Consider the following 23,731-nt stretch of genomic DNA (forward strand, 5'->3'; position numbering starts at 1 on the left):
TGTTAGCATTGGGTTTTTTTGTTTTGTTTTTTTGGGTTTTTTTGTTTGATTGGGTTTTTTTAGTTGTTGGTTTTGGTTTCAGTTTTTTTTCCATAAAAATCAATGCACCAACAGGAAAAAAAATATTAAAATGAAGATAAAGTTTCCAAATGGAAATACGACTGTTTACAGCTCTGATTTGTACATACAGGTCCTGGAGAGCTGCTTGAGGTCAGATAAGAGACCTAGGGGTTCCTCCATTCCTCCCCAAACTGGCTTCCAAGTCCTGCTCCACAATTGATGCTTAACTCATAGATTTATAAATTCTTTGTTTTCTCAACCCAAACGCATTAATAACCATAACTGTGATGAAGAAGTAAGGGCTAGCTCTATACTGTTCTGATTCTTATTATGATAATTTCATTTTATGAAACAGAAAGGGTAGAAGTGAAGGAAGGCAAAGAAATTCTGCTTCTAGTGCAAGCAGCATTTTAGAGTTAATTTGGTTTAAGAGTGTTTTATATTCTCAGACACAAAAGATGATCTAAGGAGCACACAGTGTACAGTCAGTCTGGGATGTCGGATGAAAGGAACCCTAAAGGGCAGACAGAAAATGCAACAGTGACCTAAGGAAGCACAAGGACTTGGCAAAGCAGCTGCCTCAGGCCAGCTCTCATTTGTGAGGGGCACTGCTTGGACACTGCCTCATTAGCAAGGCAATAGGAAACAGGGAGAAAAAACCAACACACACACACAATGATTGCACTGAAGGAAACCCAAATTTCGTCTGCTATTTACTGATCATCTATCTTCTGCTCAGCTTCAGTGAGTAACTTTGGCAGTCATGGAAGTGGGAAGGGACATGACAATAACAAGAATGTAACAAGAGAGGAAGCAGATGCCACTCCCTCCTTTGCTGTTTATAACCAATTACAGGATTTCCATAGACTCCATGAGGCAATTAAAGAGTTATGCTTCAGTGCCCAATTAATATTCACTTGACATCATCAGTTTACCAACATCTCAGAAAAACAGTCCTGTTGTCCCAAGTCTGAAGTAATTGCATTACAACATGGCAGTTAAAAAAAAATCCCAACAACTACAGCAAAAAACACCAAAAACCAACCTAACCCAAACAACAAAAAGCAGAACTGAAAATCAGAGCTTTCTTGATTTAGAGGGATATTTTCCTCTGTATCTTAAAAAATGCTGAAACACTAGAAAACATAAAGATTCTGCTTAGTAGTAGACATTAGGAATATTTCTATAATTTATTTTTAAAACAAAATATTTTAAGCAGCAGAGGAAAACTTCAACTGACTTACTGTAGCCTAACTAGTCAAAACTTCCAGGTATATTCTGTAGGGGAGCAGATCTGGGAGGGGAAAATCCTACATAAATCACACTATAATTCATTTAAGAGTTTATTGATTTACACTTGATCAAGAGAAATTCATGAGACCAAACATTAGTCCATGCCCAACAAGCTTCCTCATAAGCTACATGAACATTTCCTCCCAATACCGGGAAATGAGACAAAAGCAGCAATGGCTATGCATTAATTAGACTGTAACTCTAAATTCTTTCCCATTTGGAAGCATCCCCTGGCCCACCTGATCGTGTCTATTTCTTTGCTGAGTCTGGAGGGGCTAAGCTTAAACAAGACTCCTCCTGTAGGCGCCTCCACCAGGCATTGAGTGATGGACAGAACCAATCTGGGGTGCAGAGCTCAGAGAGAGAATTTGCAGGGCATTTTAGTGTGGGCAAGACAGAACAGCATCTATTCCCATCCTGTCTCATTGTGGATGAATCTCCTAACAGACAAGCCCTCAGTCCCACATTCACTAAAACCTGAGGTTTAACACCCACTATATGAAGATTTTTTATTTATTCAAGCCACAATTAACCACTTTGGGATTCCTGAAAAAACTAGAGCTGCTTATTATTTACAAATTAGTGGGCCACAAGTGTTCTCAGGTTTCCTGGGTTACAGTTAGGTTATTGTTGATGCAAGGTACTGCCAGGTTGCTGTTATTGCCAAGAGCAATCCTCCATTTGAACAAACAGCCTCTCAGTGCCTAGCTCCCATTTAGCCCAGTAAGGCTGTATGAATGAGTCACCCACATGTCAGCTCAAGAGGCAAAAAACACTGATAGGTCTCACTCAGTGCAAAGCTCAGACAAATTCAGGTTCTCTCTTTAGCATTTCTTTAGTGTGGTTGAGTTAGAGTATCTTTCAGCTGATGCTCACAGCTGAGTGCTGCAATCACAGGTGTGGAGGCAGGGCTGGATTGTGCCCCTTATCAATGCCTATCAGAAAACATAAAAGTCAGAGTGAGAACATGAGAGTGGTGCAACTGGGAGAACAAAACCTGAAGAGCAAGGTGGTCTGTGGCAGAGGTGACTACAGACCATTCCTTTGATTGGTTTACATTTCTTCTGATGAATGTCTAATAAAAAATGCATAAGGCACCTGGGAAAATTGGGATTTGGGGAGTCATGGGTTTTGGGGAGTAGTTAGTGATTAAGCCACATATATATGCCTTCCTTGCTCTTGAGCTGTTTTTTGACCCCAAAAATTTTTCATTATCTCCTGTGAAGTGTCAGGGATTTTATATGAGCTGTGGAAGCCAGCTCCTCACTCTCCATTTCTCTCCTCTCTCTCTACTCCACTTCTACAATTTAAAAGCCTGTTGCTGTAGAGCACTGTTCTGATAATGCAGGATACAGGTAGCAGTGTGGACATTTAAATAAAAACTGAGTACTGCTTCTGTTAAAAAATATATAAGGAAAGAATGAAGCACTTATCTCTACCTAAAGGATGAAGGAAGAATCTTTATAAAAGCTCTCAGTAACATCATGTTGCAGGGCCATTACTAAATCCATGAGAGAGGTATAATATCAGTTCAGCATTTTTAGGACCCAATGTATTTGGATAGTCTATTAGACGTCTGAGCATGGTAGAGAAAATGAAGACTTAAGAGAAGAAAATTCTCCATAATGTATTTCCAAAAGGAAAAAAAAGACTTTATTCTTGGCTGTCTCCTTGTGAATTTGTTTGTAAAGCACAGGAGTTATGCAGGAAAAGATAAAAATCAGCTTTACCTGGCAACCTTGCTTCCTTTCTAGTAAAGCATGGTGGTGGATACTATGTTGTACACAAAAATGTTACACAGCAGCAGATATTTTTGTGGTGTGGTTTAGCAAAGAAAAAACCCAAACAATTCCAGGAATAAAAAAAAAATAGTGCAGAAAATGTAGATACAGAAGGCTGACCTAGTAAGGAACCAAGCACCTAAGGTCTTGCATGTCATTTGCTATGCATACAAGATCATCATCCTCTCTCCTCAGTGCTTACAGGTTTCCAGAGTAAATCACTAAGCTTCTGAAGGAGCAGGTGAAGATGTAAACTTTCCCTTTCATAAAATTGGGAAGCTAAAGAGATTTTGGAGAGACATTTAAGACACATTTTCCTTCCACTTTTTGAATTTCTAAGAAAATGAGAGGTAGGGGAGGGTTGTGTGTAGTGGGGGAAGGGAAAACACAAAATTTTTCAACTAGCATGTCTTCTCTGGAAATGGGAAAGGGAAGACATTTCTTGGGAGTTTTAGCTTATTTAAATTGGCTGTTGGCTTTGTCTGGTTAATTTTCTTCATAGCAGCGAGGATCGGGCTATGGTTTGGATTTGTGCTGAAAATAGGGATGATAACAGAAGGGTGCGTTTCTTAGTGCTGAGTAGTGCTTACACAGAGTCAAAGCATTTTCTGCCTCACCCTCCACCCCATCAGCAGTGAGGCTGGGAGGGGACATGGCCAGGACAGCTGACAGCAACTGACCCAAGGGACGCTCCAGACCGTGTGCTATCATGCTTATCATATGAAGCTGGGAGAATGAGAAGGGAGGGGAATACATTTGAGGTGGTGGTGTTCATCTTCCCAAGCCACTTTTATGCATGATGGAGCCTTGTTTTCCTGGGGATGGCTGAACACCTTTCTGCCCGTGGGAAAAGGGATTTTGCTTTGCTTTGCTTGTGTGCATGGCTTTTGCTGTACCTGTTAAAGTGTCTTTATCTCAACCCATAAGTTTCTCAGTCTTACTCTTCTGATTCTCTACCCCATTCTGCTGGCAGGGGACTGAGTAAGGAGCTGTGTGGGGTTTGGTTGGTGGCTGGGGTCAAACCATAATTGTCATTGGTTTCAAGGGAATTACATTAGTTAACATGAGGCTCAGAATTTGCATCACTCATAATTGTTCAAAGATATTTATATTCAAATAAGCATTCAGATGATATGATTTTTGGTTTTGTTTTTTTCCCGTAACATTTCATTTTTTTCCTTTTCACAAAGTAAGAATTCTAAGCTAAGTTATTCCTCCTTGAAGAATAACTGAATAGCAAGAGGAGGAACGAACTGACAGCATTTCTCTGTGCTCATCTTTCTTTATTATCTCTTGGGGCCCTGTTTTCTGTGGTATCTTCCATTTTGCTTTTTGGGGAATGCTCCGAGTTTTCAAAAGAACCATTGATTGTGACTGCAATACCAGAGTTTGGTCAGAAAAGCAGTGCAAGTATGAGACTTGATTTTAGGCTAAATTTCTTAAACTTTGTGAGGTTGTTCTGGGGGATGCCAAAGCAACAACTCATAAAAAGCCCTTCAACATCTTGCTACTTCCAACTTTTAACCAGAAAGTTGAAAAAGATTGAATGTCAGTGACCTCCTAAGCTTTTATTCCCATCAGAAAGTATTGGCATCATGCAACAGACATTTTACTTTGCTGAAACATGAAGTAGAGTCCTACATAATTCTTTCAATGAATTGCAAATTTTAAATGTTTCAATATTTAGCGCTTCAAAAAGACTGTTGACCTCAAGTAATCCATTTAAGAAGTGCACACAACATAACTTCAAGTTCCTTTGAGTTCCTTTTCAGCAGATTTTTCAGGAAAAAAAGAACTTATGAAATCCATTACCTGAGCCTTAGTCTATGTTTTTTCTGACAACTTGAGCATGGTTTTTAACATGTAGCTGTGAATGGACTGATGCTTTCTGTTCTCTTGCTTTCCAAGAGGAAATCAGCATTACACAAGTCACAACGCAGTTTGCAATCATTTAAATCTTCTTAAAAACTGTAAACTGCTTACCCACTGAGGTTTCAGTCATTGGCTGGCCATGTAAAATTGATGTAATGAATGGATGAAGAGGATCCTGTGTGGAGGAAACACTTTAAATAAATTAAAACTCATGCTAAATCAGAAAAGATCAGTAAACATTAGCATAGTCACATTAAATTTATAGTGTGAAATTCACAGCTGTAGACAGTGACTCACTGACAACTCACTTGTGTACTTAATCAAACTGAAAAATCACAGATAAAAAAATACAACCAAGTGCACAGTGAGGTGTCAATAGTTGATATCACTGCAAAAACACACGCAAGCATTTTGAGTATGCAAAAGTATTTGTTTACACTTATAAAATATTTCTCCTTATGCATCTAAAAACTACTAACATTCTTTACAGATCTTTCCATTGTGTATAAAGATCTTTTTAAAGAAGGGAATCCCAGAATGAGGAAACATAAAGAACTACTGGGAATTGCTTGGGATATCCAGCTCTCATTGAAAATGGCAAGCATCTCAGTTTCTAGCATGTACTGGTAAGCCACCAGTTTAAGTCAGAATCTCTCTGTAAACAGCAGGGTCAAAGTGGTGCTTTCTGAGGGCGTTTCATGCTGTCCTACAGCTGGTGTCATCATTTGATGGAGGGAAAGAAAACCTAGACAGTGGAGGTGCATGACATCACATCAGGATGTTTGGGGGGAAAGGCTTGCTAGTCATGAGAAGTGCAGCAACAAAAGGTAAGCAAGAGGCAAAACATGAGAGGATGTGTGGCAGGTTGTGGGTGTGAGAAGAATGTGGGCTGGCTGGAAGGATGAGATCAAAGGACGTGAATGAAGATGGCAGAGGGAGGTTTCTTGATGGAGAGAAGGTGAAACTCTTTTACATCAAAGAGAAAGCAGGAGTCAAGGCAAGATTTTTATAGAAAGATGAAGACTAAATTATTTTATGTATATATATGTGTGTGTGTATATATACATATATGTAAGCTTCCTTTCTTGGAATATTCTCAGCTCTGTTGAGAATAGTCTTTGTCACAAAATCGCGTGAATGTTAAAAAAAAAATCTGATAGAAAATTCCAACAGCACACATTTGCAAGGTTCCCTCCCTACAGCTTAAGATTAACGAATAGAGAATAAAATGTGCATAGGTTAGGGTTAGGGAATTTGGAATAAAACTGAGATGAAGACTAGCCTAAGTGACTCTGTTTTCACACACTACCAGAATAAGTTATTGGGTGTTTTCCCACAAAATTTAGAATTATGGCTACACTGGCTTCACTGGTGCATTAAAGAACTTTTACAAGTGTACTGTGTTGCCTTCAGTGATGCTTTCAATCTCATACCTTTCCACATTACTTTTCTTGTTCTTTTCTGGTGCTGAATGGTGATCAAAAAACTCTAGCTATAACCCCCAGCCGTCACTTGGTAACTACTGCTTCACTCGGAGGGGCCATATGTTTAATCCCTGGTGCATGTTTTTCTGGTTTAAATAGACACATCATCTGTTTTTAGCACTTCCAGCTTGGAGGAAGTAGGCCAGGAACATGGGAGTGTTGAAGACTAAAAAAGTAATCCATGCTAAATCACTAATTACCTGTCACTGTATTTGTTTTCAGCTTACATGAAAACGTGGTGGTATTCCCAAATAATTCATAACGCCTTAGGCGAACAAGCTAGCCCTGCCATACTTTGGATAATTGAAACTGATGAAGTGGAAGACTGGAGATGTTTATTTTGAAATAACAGTGTTAAAGTAAAATGCCAAAAGACAGAGAAAAATTTTTAGAAAGGAATGAAGAGAAGTAAAGCATGGTCCAGAATAATCAGAGTAATAAACACTGTAGCAAACAATTTAATTTTGTTTTAAATTACTCTTCAGAAACAAATTAAACCATCAAGGATCCTGTGATTGTTATTTCTTGGCCTGGATACATATTCAGCAGTCGTAAATTCCTTTAAATAATTGTGCTTTGCGCTGGAAGGTATGACTTGGCTGGGTCCAAGTCCACCCCAAAACATTAAAACTCAACAGGACAAATTCTGTCCTCAGGTACATGCCTTAACATTTTTTCAACAGAGGTATTAGGTTTTTTATTGTAATAAAAAGCTTCAGAATGATAAACTTTTTATTTCCCAGTGATTCTGAGAAAAACGTATCTTCCTTTTAATATGCTGTAGTGATGCTGATGGGAGCCATATAATACACATTACAAGACTGAATTTGGTTCCTTGTCAAAGTGTCTGTGTTACCAACAAGAGATAATTTTTATAAGAGATGATCTTTCCCCAGAATGGGAACCCTGTGTTGAGAGTGTTTTCATGCAAGGTCTTCTGAACAGGACCTTGTGTGCTTCAACATCTTGAGGGAATAAGAGCAAAGGCAAACCACTGACATTTCTTTGTAACACTTTGGTTTATTATTTTTATTTTTTACCATTGTGATGACAATGGCTGGGACAACGTCAGTCTAGGTCCAGAATACGGACAGGGCCAGCACCGTGAAGGGCTGGGATGACAACCCACAGCTGTGGCATGGGTTAGCTGGCAGATACCAGGTAACTGGCCACGGTTAATGAGAACTCAATCAGCTAAGAAATGCTTCAGGTGCTGTAGAGATTCATGCAGTGTGGTGTTTCATTTACTTCTCCATTCTGTCTTTCAGTCAATCAGCAGTGACACAGGAGCACAGAGTTTTGATATAATTCCTTACAAATCTTTTCTGTAGGTCACTGACCAATTTTCTACAGACAATCACACAAAAAGTATCATAGCTCCAGCACTGGAATTCCAGGTCACTTTTGTGTAAAGTTCCTTTCTGCTACTCTACATCATACAAAGCCAAACTTCCCCTAATAATGCAGCCTAAAAAAGGACTAAAAGTACTATTTGGATATCTCATAGCAAAGAAGAATAAAAAGGGGAGGAAAGGACAGGACCTCTTTGTTGTGAGAGGTTACTGCAATGAGGCAAGAGGTGGGAAGGAAATTATCTCTCTTCCCATTGTCCCTGCATTTATCAATTGACAAGAACTAGTTACAGGGCTGTACTTCTACCCCATAGTTTACCTCTGCATGAGTCACTGTTGGAATCAAATATGGAGGACTTAACAGTTGTCCTTAAAAACATCCCTATATCTAAAATTAAACAGGAGCCAGAGGGCCAGAGAAGGAAAAGGATGAGTCTTCTGTCACACACTCGGAAGGGGTGTGGGAGGAACTCCCCTAATATCTAGCTTTCTGCTTCCCTGTTTGCTTTCTTTGACAAGAACAGAAACCCAAAATTCTTTGTGTTGCGTATTACCATCTTGTTTTAAGGGGAATGACATTCAGAAAAACTAGGACAATTTTAACCCAAGATACTTAAGTGGTTTTATGTGACTTTAATGGTTAGGCTTAAGCAAATATATAAAAGCATTGGCCAAACTCACAGGCTCCATTCAACAATCCCAATATTTCTGCATTTCAATGGGAATTTCCTGCATGATTTAATGAACACTCTAATCTTGAGATTTAACAAAGGAAAAAATCTTCCATAATCTGCTTACATGAGAAATGGTGAGAGGTAATTTGCTCGATCAGCATCGAAAGTGACAAATTTTCTAGCACAGAACTGAATCTTTTCCTTTTTTTGTGTGTGTGTCAGTGATGTGTGGTTAGTAAATAATACATAAAGAAGAATCAGAGTTATAGTTAAAATTGCACCCTCTTATAAAAATAGAGCTGTCAAGCTGGAATGCTGAGGCTGGCAGGGGGAAGGCATTAGCAGAAGAGAAGTAGATGATTTTTGACCAGCTGGAAGATGTTTTGGGATGAAAAGGTGAAAACTTAACCGTAGTGTGGAAGAGCAACCATGGTGTGAAATTAATTTGTTAGATTCACTACAGCTACAAGCTCTTGTATAGTCATTACATTCAGCTGTGACAAATGAGGATATTGCTACAGTTGAGACCTTGGTGTTTTCTTGTAGCTCAAGCTGGGAATTGGTATGAATTATTGGCCCCAAAAATGCATTTTTGGTATACAACTTGCTGAGCTGTAGTCAAGGCCTCAGCAATAAGTAAATAACTATTCCATCAGAATAATGACAAATTACATTGCTAATACACTCCAAGACCATTCACCACTATGTCTGTTTTTAGTCCTACTGAAGTTGATATTGCCTGGGAAAAAGAACAAAAGCAATTATTTCTCTGATGTATAATACTATTTTTATAGTGACAAAGGCTGATGGGCTCTCAGTGGGCTGCCTGCAGAGGAAGAAGAGGGCTGTCATGCATAGCTGTGGGAGCATGCCAACATTCTTGCTCTGAAGATATTCCCTTTTGGTGAGGATTGAGAAAGCTGCAAGTACCTGCTGCTCCTGCATTACATATTGTGCAAATCAGGGACTCCAAACCACTGATATCCATAGTTAGTTCTGGTGCTTTGGGGGACTGTTGCAGAGTTCAGACAGCACAGCAATTGCTGGAGCAGAGCTTCAAGCTTCCTTCATCCTCAAAATAAAAGTTAGCCAGTGTTTTTTCAGGAAGGAAGATCATGTAACTGATTGTTCCAATACACCCTCTTGGTTGTGTGACGTTCCTTTGGGTGACATCCTTCACCAAAGCTCAAAACTAATGATATAAACCCAAAGTTCTTGGATATTTCATTCATACTTCTTAAACAAATGAAAAATAAACTACTCATTTGAAACTCATGTTGGAAAATTAAGTATTCTGAAGTGTTGTTGAGACAGATTGCATTCTTGTTTACCCTCTGGTGTGAATTTATGGACTTTTGAGGGGGCTGTGAACTTCCTTTTCCCCCATTTCCCACTTTTCCACCATTTTCCCAAACTAAAAATAATGGAGACTAGTTTCTCAGTTCATGAAAAAATATTCAGTCCAATGTATAAAATTTCCATGAACATGATCACAATTTCTGTTTAAAGGTGAAATATCCCAAGTGGATTTAAGAGTGACCAGAAAAGAAAGCTGTCTTCTTTTACATGAAGTTTCTTCTAAGTTTTCCACAAAACTGCTAGTCTGCTCTTATTTATAAACGAAATTGTACTACATTTCTGAGTAAAATGAACAAAAAAATGTAAAATATAGCTACTTTTTTTGGAGGTTACAAGTCAGATTAGCACAAGTATTGGTCCAAACGTGAAAATTGTTTAATGACATTGTGTGACTATTGGTGAGTTGCAGTTTCCCTTCTCTACCTGGGACAGTATGTGGCAGGATTTTTCCAAAGAATTTTTGAGTGGTCAGTGAATCAGAGCTTGCAGAGAGTGCTGAAAATTCATCAGTGTCCCAATGTTTACAAAACTGACAATTTCTAAGGTACTTAAACAGCCCTGATACACTGATATGAGAATCTTCTCCTGAGACTATCACTTTTCACTTTTGGTTATTCATGCTGCAAAACAAACTTCAAGAGAAATGAATGAGCAAAAAGCTGAGGTCACTTACACAATTTACAGTTGTAAATACCCATCTCCTGAGAGAAATCCGCTGTGAAGAAGTTCCATGGTTTGAAAACACAATCAGCTTTTCTTTCAAAAGGCCTCTTCTTACCTAATTCATAACAAAAGTATTGTTTTTCTTATATGCAGTGGCACAGTAAGAGAACCAAACACTTTAAGAACTCATTTGCTTTAATTTTTTCTTTATTTAGAAGGAAAATGCTGTAAGATTTTAGTGTTTTCAGGGACGGTTTCCAATTTTTTTATTTTCAAGGCTGTTTTTCTAATATTTCCCAAATTGTAAACATCTGAGTGTTGTTATTTGGCACTAAAGAGAATATCAGCTGAGCTCATTATGCCTTCAAAATAGGAAGGTGGCTTTACTCACTTTCAGATTCAGTGAGTAATATTGGCATGACACTGAATGGAGTGAAATGGTGTTGTGTATAAGACTATATTATATTAAAAAAGAAAATCTTTGACATTCTATGAAACACCAAGTTGAAAAGGAGCTTGGGAACACTGGTGTCTGACAGCTTATGCATCCAATTACTGATATGTCACCAGAAATATGTGGGAATAAAGTAATGAGATGGCAGTTTCTGTAACAAAGGGTAACATTGTCTTCTTACATCCGGATCACCAGTTTCATGCTACATATAAATATACATTTTCTGGTTAACTCTTTACAGCCACACAGATCACCAGATGAAAACTTGGAGTGCAGTAACACAGGTTCAATGGAATTATTATGCACCTACGAGTACTGTCACAGCTACATAGGACCTTATTACAGTATTAATATCATCTTCACAGAAATATATTTTATTTTAAAGGACATATTCAGCATATTCTGATCTAAAACTGCTGATATAATCTGATACAAACAACTACATAGTTTACTCTTTTTGATGCTTTAGAAACCAAATTTCAGTCACATCAACCAATTGTGATGAATTTTCTCTCAGAATTTTCTTGATTTCTAGTTGCTCTTGTCAACTTTAAGATATGACAGATGAAACATTTAAAAGTGGCATGATGTGAGAAATTAAATTCAACTACAGTATTTTTGTATGAAAACGAAGGTGAAACTACCCAGTTCTGGTCAGATTTTCGAATCCCAAGGCCCATTCACTGCAAAGAAAGATGCCTTCATGAACCAATTCCTTTTTTTATGCTTGCAGGACACCACAGCACTTAAGTATATTTAGATACATAAGCAGTACCTGACATTAAAGAGAGGGTAGAAGTATCCTAGAGCAGATTTCCTCCATTCATGGCTTGACATCTAATGCGTACAAACCCCAGCCCCTCAGCTGTGTTGTGGCATTCATAGAGAAATGCCAGGAAAGCAGCCAAAAGGGTGTGAGGGTGTGCCTAAAGGCCACAGCACCACTCTGAGACCTCTGGGCTGAAAGACCACAAACACAGCGCTGTAGTGGCAGGCCAGGAGGAAACAGCTACAGGGATGAAAGTCATCCTTTGCAGTGGAAAGAGGATGGTGTAGTGGAAAAAAGGGTGGTGTTTTCACAAGCTCATCCATCCTCCAGAAGACAATGAGCTCTGTGTGATGGGACTGCCTGTGCTGTCTGCCCAGCACACCGTGGCACCACACACTCCTGAGCAGACTGACAGCCAGGTCAGCACGCCTCAGGCTGTGCTTGCATCTACCTTTGGACCATAATTCTGTCATAGGACCTGCTAGATTATTCTCCTTCCTGAGAAACAGCCCCTTTTGAGCTGACTGTGCTGTCAGCTTTCCCACTCTTGTAAAATCTCACGTCCCTGACCCCTGAGGAGCATGTGTGGAGTGACTTCTGCAGGGATTGCTGTATGAGGTTTCTCAGATAAAGTTGTGCTTTAATATTTCTAAAGCAGTCATATGACATTAATGCATGCAGAGTATCTTGGTAAACTTTGCTCCTCAGCCAGAGTGCCACATTGCAGGGCACTGGCCCTGCCAGGGCTGGGCATCAGCCTTTACTGCCCCAAGTGAGCCCTGCTCCTCCACAGCCTGACCTCACCCTCCTCCTCCTCCCCACTGCCTTCACTGCAGGTCAGAGCATCCTCCAAACACCTCTTTTTCTGCTTTGGTACCAAGCACACTATTAATATGTCTTTGAATTAACAGAAATATGCACATAAGGAAATTACGGGGTGGAAGTTAGCCTGCAAAGGGTTGTACCAACTATAAAATCAGAGTTCATTATGTGTAACAGCAAATTTGGAGTATTAAGATGTGATGTTAAGAAATCTTGGTGCAGAATCCACATGTGCTTGCTCATATTGTCTTAGAAGAGCTGCAGTAGTAAGAAGGTGAATTTTTATTCTCAACTAAATCTCAAACCTGTGTACTAGGTTTCCATTACATTCATACTACTGTAATCAAATATATTTCATATATAAAGTATGTTTTAATATGTTCTTGGGGTTTGTTTAGGGGACTTATTTAATATTTTTCTTTTGGTAAATCTTACAGTTTTTGAAGCTGTAATTACAGAATGCCAGAATTAATTTTTCTCCAATAATTATGTGTCTGACAATCCCAAGCAGTTAGCTCATTCATTAAAATTCAACAGTGATTTCTCCAATGGCTTTCAGTAGCAGTAATGACATACATTGTTATGCCCACTAATTTCCATGAAGAACAATGGAACATTATTTTATTGGCATCTAGAATTACTCCACCACACTTTGTTGCATACTTATCAAGAGATGATGAAAGGGAAAGTTGAGCAGTCTGGATTTTCAGGCCTTACAATGTTTTGCTACATCAGCAAACTGTTAAATATGGAAATTTGGAAACTCTGGAATATGCTTAAACTGTTTTAATCATAGAAACACAATTGGGATAAGTGTCCAAGTCCTTAGTACATGAAAAATTTCTTAGCAGTTACATTCCTTGGGAATTGAAAATGTAAAAGTATTTTAATCTTCTTTTTAAAATTAGATGAATTGGTTGAAATGTTCAAAAGTGTATGAGTTGGTTATTCAGTTTTTACTACTTCTTTCAGGACTTTCTAAGGCATTCTATGAACAAACATAATTTCAGCAACTACACTGTACTTTTAGAACTCCTCAAGGATAGCTTAGGCATTCTCAGGAGTGTTACAAAATTGAATTTTCTATGTTAGGTGTGGATGGGTCAGGTCACTGGGTTACTCCAGCCAGGAAAAATGGTGCAGTAGAGGAATGGAGCAGAATGGGATCAGAGAGAGGAGGGGCCAGCCCTGGTGAGCCAGAATTGCAATGCACAGTCATGAGGTAGAGGGGAGCCATGTAAGAATCAGGTCAATCCCCCTCACCTATATTCCTTTCACCTTTGCCAGCAGCTGCAGTGTTACCACAGCACAATCAGTGTGGGACTCAGGCGCTTTTTAATGTGCTGCTGCCCAAGGCAAGCACTTACTTTGCCTTATTCTAGCACCTAGGCTAGGTTGGATATTTCTGTCTGTTTGGGTTGGTTTGGTGTTTTTGTTGATTTTTTTTTGTTTAGGGTTTGGTTTAGGTTTTATTTTCTGTCCTTGCATTGTATGCAAGCATTAGTATTCAAATTAATGACTTATTTCTGCTCCTGCTTACAGTGGTGGAAATCTTTGCCAGTGGGCAGCACAGAGCCTGTAAAAGCACAAAATCTACCCCACACATGGTTCAGTTTGCAGTCAGGATACCAACTTACTGCTGCAATCATATCAGTGTAACCAAGAGCATAAATGGTTTACTGGCCTGCTTGCTGCCATAACCTATGCAGGATTTGGCACACAATGCATTTAGTTATTTAGCTGATAGATTAATTCCCTAATGGAATTGCAAATCAAGAGGATTATGAATGCTCAGAATTCTTTTTCTTTTCTGCCTTGTTGAGGCACATCAAGTTATCCTTTTAAGTGTATTCTGCTTCTGTTAGGCATTTAGGTCAAAGCAATTGTTTATTCTATGTACCTGTAATTATTATGAAATATGTTGAATTAGTAGTCACATTTCCCACAGTCAGGAACTGAGGGCCAAACTCATTGCCTGTGCAAAGATGTCACCTCAGGGTAGAAGTTACTTATTGCAATTCAGTCCTATTTAAACTGAGTGAGAATGACAGTCTTATAGCTCCTGACAAGAATGTGTATTCCTTGGAGGATGCATATGCAGTCTGGATTCCCAATTCAGAAGTGAAAGCATCTAAATTGTGATTCTAGAAAAGCTGCGTCTAAACTATTTTCAGCAGATTGCTCATTGGAATCAGGGCAGGTTAAAAGATGTTTCAGGAATCTCTGAGACAGTTTCCTCATTTGGTAGTAAGGAACGTTTTAGCTTCAAAATATCATATTAAATCTGGAAGCCCAAGAATAAACTAAAGATTTTAGTCTATTTTTGTGCTCTCTGAGACTAGAAACAAAACTTTGAGTATTGTGATTTTGGTTTGAAATAATCAAAGTTGCTATTTACATCATGGGGATGTCCATTTCCACAATGTTCAGTCAGGATCTAGGGTTTCTAACCAGAGCAATTCTTCCTGCAGATGTAAGATTGTAGGTAGACATGTTTGGATCAAAAACCCATCATAAACTTTTCTTCTGCACAGAAAAATCCACACAGCTATCCACACAGAAAAATGCAGTTCTACTTTTTTTTTTTTACTTAAGACAGAATATTCAGTCTATTCATTTCTTATTAATTGAATACTCCATGTTCAAATAAGTTGTTTCAAAGATGCAAGGGTCATGAAATGGGTGTCTCTCTGTGTTAAGTAGTCAGAAAAAAAGAAGTTGCTGGAATTTACAGAATGTGGAACAGAAAAACAGTAGGATAATTCATACCAAATTTCTATAGCATTTTCTGTCCTGAGCTCTGAATTCAGCCAATAGGTGGCTAAATATATTTTTTATTTAATTAAAGGTCTATTCTGCCTTTCAACGCACACTATTCTTTCAAATAATATAAGCCTTTTTATCATTCTTCTTAATAGACTCCTAGAAATTAAACTGCCATCTGGCCTATGAAGACATTAAGATATAGGAGAGGAATTTTACCAACAGGGAAGTTACACAAGGCACTATCCCCAGGCATTCTGAAATTTATTGACCTACATCTCTGGTGCACCAGGTCACCTTGAGTTTCAGGGACTTTGAAAATTCTAAAGAATCAATATTTGCAAAGACATGAATTTGCTCTCAAGCAATGACCTGGATGCAAGCACATCTATAAAATCCAGGGATGCTTCACTGATCTTTCATCAAGACATAACAGCAATCACATTATTTGGGCACAGTTCTTTAACATTAAACATTTAATTGAATAGGAAATTATTTGAAATTTATTTGGCCTTTAAATTGAAACTGAAGGAAAATGCCACAGGAGAAAATATTGCTTATATATGAGGTAAGGAAAAACAGGATATGAAAGTGGTGAAACCGATAGAAGATACAGACAGATCTATTTAGTGTCCCAGAAGCAGTAGATGAAAACCATGCATTAAATACTCAGTTTTACATTGAATATGGTTGATTTATTTTGCATTTACACCTTTCTATAACACATGTTCCTGATAATGTGACTTTCTGTTACTCTGAATTTTTTAATGCTTTTTGCAGCTTTATTGAATGAGAAAGGCAGCAAGACACATTTTGTGACAGTACCAATTAAAGCTTCTCCCTGAAGAGTTTTGCTGGGGAAGATGTTGATCAACAGGCTGATGTAGTATACAAAAGGCACACGTTACTCGTCTGCAGCCACCCTCATAGATGCAAAATGACAGAGGAGGCTCTTCCATTATCACATTAGTCACAAAGTGTGTTCTGAAATGTTCTTAAAGTCCTGACAGGAGAGCACATTTGTATATCAGCTTCCAGGTTTGTCTTCATTGTTAAAAGAGCTGTGAATTATTGTCTCAGGGCTCTTTAGTAGTGTTTTCTATCCCAGACTGAGAATGCTGGGCAAACACAGGCCCTCTCATATTATTATGAGACAAATACTCAGAGTTCTGCTCTATTTTCTCACCTGATGCAGAGAAGTTCACCCAACACTAAAACTAAAAGTATCTCATCTCCATTGTGCTTCTTGGCTTCACTATGTTAACAGAAGCTCTGATCTCAATCCCAAATACAGCTACTGCTGAGATTTGTGAATTTCCAACTTCTGATTCAAAAACATGCCATGACACACACTTTTGATATTTCCCCCACTCTAAGTTAGTCTAAGGGTGAAAAGCAAGAACTGACAAGGCTAAGCATGAAAATGTCGCTTTGGTTTTTGCAGGAGGCTGAGAGAGGTACACATATCCCAAAGTCAGATACATAAATCTCAATAACATCCTTATCTTTTCCAGTGCAAAAGAGGAGCAAAGTCGTTTCATTTCCAGACAAGTTTATGATATATGAATAAAAGGAGAAAGAATGAAAATTGTCAAATATGTCTGAGCTGTATAGACACTGGACAAGTAGGGGGGCACTCTAAACCATATGGATTTACAGGCAACTTGCAACCAGCCTGAAATCTGTTGACTGTAAATCCCATCTGCCTTCATGGCAGGTAGAATTGGTGCATTTTCAGGCAAAATGTCAAGAGTGCTTCTGCACAGCCCTCCATGACCATCTACTCTGCGCAGTGCTGCAGCAGCAGTCTCCCCAGCTGCTCCAAATCTATCTCTGTATGGGAAAGAAAATTGCTTTTTTGTATGCTCTAAAGCTCCTGATTTATCTACAGTTTTCTTCCAGGGACACTCCAGCTGGGTCAGCTTCAAGCCAGCCCTGCAGTTTTCTTTGCAGATAGATAATGCAGATGGGAAACAAATATGACTTTGAGCCTGTCCTAGAAATGATTTCTTAATTGTATGAATACAGCCGTAGTCTAGCCGAAACTGCAGACGAAATGGAAACTGTGATGGTTGAAAAGCACTACACAGAATTAAAGTCTACAAAATCCTTATTATGAAGCTAATTGGTAGTTAGGTGGCCACATCTTTGTTGTGCTGCAAACACTAAGGTGTGCCTAGAGGAAAGTCCCTGTAATCCTTCCAGCACTGGACTGTGAGCTGCTTCAATTCTTCCAACATTGGCAAGTCACATTTCCAAGGACATGGGTAGTAATTAAAACTGGGATTTATTTTTCCCAAGTCTAAGCTAAATTTCAATCTAATTCTGTAACCTTGGGCTCCTTTTAAAAAAAATGGTGTGTAGTGGATGGACCTCTAAAATGGGCCAGAAGACTCCCTCTCCAGAGCTGCTTATCTCTCCTTGTCTAACTTAGTTACCTGACAGGTGCACAGGAAGCATATATTTGAAGAAGATACTTAATTTTTAAGGTCTAAACTTGAGGAAAAAATCATCAGTAAATAATGCTGGTCTATAAATTTTCATTTTGCCACTGAGAGATTGTAGTTTAGCACCACAGTTCCTTTATGTCTTAGTTTCCTCTTCATGTCCAGCTTCCAGCTTCCTCTTCTCAAGCAGTTATTTCATAGTTCCCAAAAAAGTTTAGAATGGCTACTGCTTATTACTAGGTGCACATACAGCTCTTAAAAAGGAGATTTCTGAATTTAATCAAGGTTTCTAATTGCAATCATGTCAGAAAAGTCACAGTACTTAGAATAATTAATTTGTTGCTATTCTATTAATATGCAACATAAATCTAGAAAAGATCCACTGATTCTTTGCTAGTGTTTCCGTGTTATGTGTTACAAGCCCATTTAAAAAAAAAAGCCTTTCAGTGGAAGCCTTTTTGATTCATAAATTCTTAAACACAAGAAAGCTCTTGTCTTTTTCCGCAGCGAGGAGGCATTATACATATACAGCTTGTGGTACTAATCAAGAAGTTAGCAAAAAACAGTGAGATAAACTGGAAGAACAAAAAAAGTATATAAATTATCAGTAATATAATACAGGATCCAAATTCTGGGGCAGGGGTTTATACCTCAAAATTTTTTAAATTTGACTCACATCATAATATGGGATATAACCTTCAGCGCTGTCAAAAGAACTCAGAGGTCTCTACTGCATTTCATTTTAAAAGATGTGGCCTCTGGAAACTCATGTTTTAATGGCTGTTCCTCTCTCTGCTGGGCATCACATGCTTGTCCCTTGTGAATTCCACTAAAAGTTGCAAGGGTGCTTCTGAAGCAAACATTTTGTACAGAAACTCACACTTTCTTTATCAGCATGTGTGCACAGATAGCATATCATTTACCTCAAGGATTCCAAAACACCATCATCACAGCTCCTGTGATCTTTGGCCAAAGTCCAGATAATCTGGATTTAACAACTGAAAGAAAACGAATTAATACTTGGAATATTTTATAATTTTCTTCAATAATATGATTTATATTTTGAAATGTTTCACATGTACCAGCATGTAAATTCTCATACCCCTTTTGTGACACCAGTCAGTGTACCCTTAAGTGTCCAACAGAAATGGATGATCACGAAATGAAAGGTGTAAGCAGATATTCATGGTGGATTAGGACCTTAAGACAAATTCCATTAAACATTCATTCATCTTCTATCATAAGACAAAGACTGAGTGTAGATTCTTACTATTGCCTGTACCAGACTATGATCTAGGGGTTTGGATCATAACCTATGACATTCCTAGCCTGCCTTCTGGAGTATAGATAACTATAGCTGCATAGACAGCTACAGTGGCCATCCTGTGGTAGACAGGAGTTTCAGGCTGACAAGAACACACGTGAAGTATACCTGGACACCTGCACAAAAACCAAGGACTTTTTCCTCTGTGCACATTACTACCTTTTCCAATCATACTAGTTCTCTCAGCATTTTTCTTAAAAAAGAAAAGCCAAAGAGAGAAAATCTTTTCTGACATACTTGAGAAAACCAGAAGATAGTCAAGAAAACAAAGAATAATCCTTAGCACTCACAGAATTCATGAAGATTATTCTTCTACATGGCTCTGCTTCCTGCCTATGATTCTGGCTCTGCAGAGATTACTGAAACATTCAGTTGGATTGTGAATGCAGGAAACATGGGTGCACCATTTTCTTCCTCTGTTTACTTGGGAAAGTTGGAAATATGAGCATAAAGATACTTCTTTCATCTCCAAATGTAGAAACTGGAAAAAAAAAATTATTATTTCCAACTTCAATGTCTCCTTGTAAAGCTAACCCAAAAAGGCTGCTGAAAACAAAGTAACCTGTTTCCTTTATCCAAAAAATCATTACTATCAGTGCAGTACCAAAGCCCAAGCCAAATGGTATCATCTTTTTCTAACACTTTCTCTGCATAACATGTCAAGGAGGTTTGTGCCCAGAGACTGAATGTGCCTACAATGCTGTGTGGTCCTGGTGATCCCCGTCATCTTAATGGACCATTAAATTCTGTTACTAATGGGCACACATTAAAAAACCAGCTGTAAGGCATTATGAGGTTAATAATAGTCTCTAAATGGTTAGGCATTTACTTAGATAATAAAACCACCCTGTTCTTCAATAGTTAAGGTAAAGAAATACAAAAAGTATTTTGAAAGCAACATAAGTTCAGCTGGCTTCAAGGTAGAAGCTAACCCCTAACTGATGTCAATTCCCTTTGAGTATTATTCTTCCATAATTTCTCTCTGCTGGAGAATTTACTGTACCTGTATGCTAAACATTTGGTCCCAGATCCACCACTGACAACATATTGGCATACAGAGGCAGAAAAGCACTCTTCCAGGATATGATTTATTGATTTCTAATGGAGTGTAGGAAAATACAACTTTTCAATGGCCTGCAATCAAAAGACATTCAACAAAATCTATGTAGACTGTGAAAGAATAAGCAAAATATGATCATCCATATTCATGAAAATACATTAACCCACTTACCTGGGGTATTCAATTATTTCCCTACTTATGGATAATATGTGGGCTAAATGTGTGTTGTAAGTGTCAAGATTCATTTAAAAAGTGAGTAAATTGCCTCTTTATGTCCTGGTATTAAATAGTGTCCTGCATGCATGGCTGTAACTTCAAAATTGTTTAGTTTTCATAAAAGCCCGAGCTATTCTATTACAGTAGATGAATAGGAAAATGGAATGCACAGGATACTATTGAGCAGTTAATGATACATAGATACTTTATTTGAATCATTCAGAGTAATGCACAAATATTTGGAGACCTCAGAAGAGACTGGTGTAGTCACAGTCAGTTTGACAGAGATGGAGGGAAGAAGGTTTGTCCCTATTATGTGCTGCATTATAGAGACAGCACAGAGAGAGGTCAATATTTCTATGGTGCTCATGAATTCAAATGAGCAATTCATAATTGTATTGTTTTCCATTATACATCCAGGAACTCCTGGTCAAATATTGCATTCATACTTTCTCATTAATTACCTTTCTGTTAAAATATGTTGCATAAAAGACTTTGAAAGGCGAAGAAAACCATGAAATACCTGGACCATGCAAACTACTAAAGAAAGTAGACTTTGATTGAAGTTGAAACTGGAAAGTTTAAAATTTTAAGATATGTTTCAAGTGACTTAAACATCACATTTACAAGCACCTTTATTCTCCTGCTGATGCCTTAGAGAACCTAGAAATAAAACAACACACTTTGGAGGCAATATTAGTGTAGCAGGTAGTATAAAGGCTGGTCTTTACTGGAGACCTCCAAGGGGCAGATATGGAAAAACACCCAACCCACACAGGGTAAATACAGTTTTACAAGGTTATCAAATCAGCATAACTAACAAGAATCCCCAGTTAGAAGCACAAGTGATGAGGTAATTCCCTCCTTTTGGTTTCACCTCTCCTGTCACCTTCCCTTTAGATAGGAAGTAAATTTTGTTTATGAAAGTGTGTCTGAAAGAGCTGGTTTAAACCTTGGCTCCCAGGAAGAATCAAGAGAGGATAGGGGCCTTCGAGCCTCTGGAGTTTGGAGCCTCTGGAACGTGCTTTGTCTTTCTGCCTATGAGGGTAGAGAAAAGACAGGGAAAAGTATTGGAGCTAGCTAGGAAGTATATAACTATACAGCAATAGCCTACAGAGCTATGAATATATATGAAGGAAATACAAAAGCAAAAATAATTCTGGCACCACTGCAATACATCTGTATAGCAGTGCACAGAAATCTGAATGCCAATTACAGGCTACATTCTGCTGTAATAAGAGAAAAAATAATTTTGGCAGCTGCATTACTGATCCAAAGAGCATTACCTTTACATGCCTCTGGTTGAATATCCATAGAGGACTGCACAGGACAGCAGCAATGAAATGAGCTAACCTTCCACATAAGTAGAGATGATTGGAGAATGTTCTCTCAAAATTGTGTTAATCTGAATATGTCCTTTTTATATTATATAGAAAAAAGGAATTTTGTTTCCATTTTATTCCTTATATCCTACTTTACAAATAAACAAGAAAAGTGTCAGTAGATTTCTTTTGTTTTGCTCCATCTTATTTTTCTAAAAAAATACATATTTTGATTTCAGATTGTCATAAAGAAATTCTGAAAACCTTTCATTGAAACTTTTTTACAAAGATTCCTATGAAAACATTGTGTTATTCTATCAGCTGCTCATCTAAGTATAACCTGAAGAAATTTTTAAGAAATTCTCTCCAGTTTTCCTTTTGTATGAGGATGATTTTGTCTTTCAGTAGATAACTAACCAGCAGATGCAGATGACCTTTGCAGGGCAAGTTATAATACTAGTACAGTAGTATTTGTACATTATGGTTATCTAGCTTATTTATTTGCTTAGTTTTTTAGGTAAATTATTGATTTTGCAAACTGTGGGGTCTTTAAAAATCAAATCTGTGCTTTGCAATTCATACATAACAAGAAAGATCCCCCTGGGTTTCGTTTTGGAATTTCTGAGTGAGACTAAATTTAATGCTTCATGAGATAGTTTAAAAATGCTAATATTTTCAATGGAAGCTGAGAAAAGCTTGCTAATTATTTTATGCAAGTTGCTATAAGATAGTTCTGCTTTAATGATGACTACATCTCAGGGCAATTTGTGAATGCTTAAACGTAAACACTTAGAACAAGAACCTGACTTTCCTCTCATAACAGTTTTGTGCCAGTGCACCCTATTTTTTTCTCAGATACAAGCATGTAGAAAAATTCAATTCATATTTTAAATATAGTGCATAAGAATGAATTAGAAATAGTTTTGTCGATGAAGAGGTTCTTATAGTTGTAAAAACACTGATATTCAAGTGGAAGTCTAAGAAAACTGTCAATAAAGCAAAGAGCTCAGACTCTCCTTCACTGTCTAACTCCAATTTACTTTTGTGTTAAAGACACCTACAAATTGGATAAATCCTGAGGTCAGGATTGAGTTTATCTTACGGGAGGCTTTTAGCTGATCTGCTTCAATCTGGATAGGCTTCCATTCCCTCTCTGAAAAATAGGGATGATAATGGGTGTCTTTAAAGGTAGTGCTTGTGAGAATATTAAATTATATAACACACAGATTTTTAATTATTAGTAATTCTATGGTATTGAATTTGTAAGCATTGTATATTTTTTTCTGAGGTGAAATTCTTCTGAGATTATGATGAAACTTACCTTAGAAATTTAGACACTTAGAAACTGCCACAACCAGATAAAAGCAACATATGTCTCTTGAGAACCATCAAGGAGAGAAGATTTTTCTTCACAGGTCATAGTAAAATAATCTTTTCTCTCCTATATCACATCACTGTACTTTTTTGTCTTTATTTTTTTGAGCATGGGTATTTAAAGGATGTTGTAATAGGAAAACAGAAAACATGTCATAGGAAATTGATATACAGTGGTTGGAGTGTGGGACTTGCACCTACTCTGGCTTTAAATTAACCAGTTGCAGCACCTAGTCATAGCTGTGCATAAATCAGATTGAACTAAAAATTCAAACACCTGATTTTGAGTAGCCTTTGAGATTGTTCTCCTTTGGGGCTGACCAGCACTGGCAACTGAAGTGACCCAGAAGGACAGTGGCATCCTGGCTTGGATTAAACCAAATGTGGCTCACAGGACTAGGGAAGGAATTGTCCCTCTGTACAGAGCACTGATGAGACCACATCTCAAGTTCTGTGCCCAGTTCTGAGCCCCTCACTGTAAGAAAGATATTGAGGTGCTGGAGTGTGTCCAGAGAAGGGCAATGAAGCTGATCAAGGCTCTGGAGCACAAGTCTGATGAGGAGCTGTGAAGGAAATGAGATTGTTTAGCCAGCAGAAAAGGAGGTTCAGTGTGGACCTTATCACTCTCTACTTCCCTGAGTG

The sequence above is a fragment of the Catharus ustulatus genome, chromosome 4, assembly GCF_009819885.2.
Source record: "Catharus ustulatus isolate bCatUst1 chromosome 4, bCatUst1.pri.v2, whole genome shotgun sequence".
In the NCBI taxonomy this organism is placed as follows: Eukaryota; Metazoa; Chordata; class Aves; order Passeriformes; family Turdidae; genus Catharus; species Catharus ustulatus.